The sequence below is a fragment of the Gossypium hirsutum genome, chromosome A04 (assembly GCF_007990345.1).
Source record: "Gossypium hirsutum isolate 1008001.06 chromosome A04, Gossypium_hirsutum_v2.1, whole genome shotgun sequence".
Taxonomy (NCBI): Eukaryota; Viridiplantae; Streptophyta; class Magnoliopsida; order Malvales; family Malvaceae; genus Gossypium; species Gossypium hirsutum.
The window spans coordinates 82,677,986-82,680,131 of NC_053427.1; the positions used below are offsets into that span (position 1 = coordinate 82,677,986).

Genomic DNA, 2,146 nt, shown 5'->3' on the forward strand with positions numbered 1-2,146 from the left:
AGAGTAAGAGGGCATTATTGTTATTACTGAGGAGATGGCTGAAAATCAAAATAATCAACTACTCCCTGTAGCTGCTGCAAATCTAAATCCTACTCTTCGTACTATGTATGATTATGCCAAGCTCACTCTCACTGGGGCTGAATCGAGTATTGTGAAACCTGCTATTGCTGCAAATAATTTTGAGCTGAACCCTAACACTATTCAAATGATTCAACAGTTTATTCAGTTCGATAGTTTACAGGATGAAGACCCAAATACTCATTTGGCTAATTTTCTGGAATTCTGCGACACTTTCAAGATCAACGGCGTTTCTGAATATGCCATTCGTCTACGATTATTCCCCTTCTTGTTGAGAAATAAAGCGAAGAAGTGGTTGAACTCCCTACCACGAGGTTCTATCACTACTTGGGATCAAATGACCAAGAAGTTTTTGCTGAGTACTTTCCACTAGCTAAGACAGCCAAATTGAGTAATGATATCTCTTCCTTCATGCAAATGGATTTAGAAACTCTATATGTTGCATGGGAGAGGTATAAGGACTTATTGAGAAGGTGCCCTAACCATGGGTTACTTCTATGGCTACAGGTTCAAACTTTCCACAATGGTTTGATGCCCTCAACTAGGCAAATGATCGATGCAGCTACTGGTGGTACTGTAAATATTAAACAACCTGAGGTATGAGTTCATAGAGGAGATGTCACTGAATAATTTTCAGTGGCAAGTCATAAAGACAAAGCCAACAAAAGTAGCCGGTGTTTTTAACGTTAATGTGGTCACCATGTTATCAAACCAGGTAGAACTCTTAAATAAAAAGATTGATGGTTTATGTGTTTCTATGCAGGTATATCCAGTGATGCAATGCGACACAAGTGGTGGTGGAATGAACAACTCAGAATATTTACCCTACGGCCCCTAGCATAGAGAATGAGTAAATAAATTATATGGGTAATAATCCTAGACCTCAAAATAATCCTTACAGTAATCCTTACAATGCAGGTTGGAGGAACCACTGATATTTCTCATGGGGAGGTCAAGAAAATCAAAAACCACAACCCCCTCCAAGTTTTCAGCAACAACGTTATCGGCAGGAAAAGAAACCTAGCCTTAAAGAGATGTTGGAAAAATTTATTACGGTGTCAGAGACTCATTTTCAAAACACTGAAACAACCTTGAAAAATCAGCAAGCGTCGATTCATGGGCTCGAAAATCAAATTGGACAACTTGCTAAATTAGTTTAAGAAAGGCAACAAGGTAGTTTGCCTAGTAACATCGAACCTAACCCAAAAGCGCTTGTGAAAGTAGTTACCCTAAGGAGTGGGAAAGTGTTAACTAAACCTAAAAAGAAGCTGCAACAGGAATCCGACACGAAAAAGGACGAGGACGTAAAACTCGATGTAAGTGAAAAATCAGTACTTAAAGAATATAAACCACCAATCCCTTATCCAGTAAAGTTGAAGAAAGACCGCATGGATGCACAATTCAGTAAATTTCTTGAACTTTTTAAACAGTTGCATATTAACTTACCTTTTGTTAAAGCTATTTCACAAATGCCTATATATGCAAAATTTTTGAAGGAGCTTCTAATAAATAAAAGAAAGTTTGAAGAGCTATCTACGGTAGAACTCAACGAGGAATGTTCAACTATCCTTCAAAATAAACTGTCAATCAAACTGAAAGATCTAGGAAGTTTTACTATTCCCTACTTAATTGGTAATTTAAATATTGAAAAGGCATTAGCTGATTTAGGTGCTAGTATTAATTTGATACCTTATAAAATATTCAAGCAGCTTGGTCTTGAGGAACCAAAACGCGCTAGGATGATTATTCAATTAGCTGATAGATCTATTAAATATCCTAGAGGTATTATTGAAGATGTGCTTGTAAAAATAGATAAATTCATATTTCTTGTTGATTTTGTTGTGCTTGACATGGATGAGGAAGTTGAAGTAACTTTAATTTTAGGTCGCCCATTTTTAGCCACTACTAGGGCTGTTATTGATGTGGGTGATGGTAAACTTGTGCTTAGGGTAGGTGACGAAGAGATTGTTTTTAAAATCTATGATGCCATGAAATTCTCTAGAGAACAAGATGGTTCCTATTATTTTATTGATTCTATTGATCATGTTATTCAAGATTTCTTTACAGA

At 36.5% G+C, this 2,146-nt stretch overlaps 1 non-coding gene across 1 annotated transcript; it reads right to left on the reverse strand.

The window, feature by feature from the left end:
• Positions 1-462: 462 nt before the first annotated feature.
• LOC121228520 (small nucleolar RNA R71) lies at positions 463-569 on the reverse strand. The gene has a single exon (XR_005926096.1). It is a non-coding gene; the product is annotated as a small nucleolar RNA R71 (small nucleolar RNA).
• Positions 570-2,146: the final 1,577 nt, after the last annotated feature.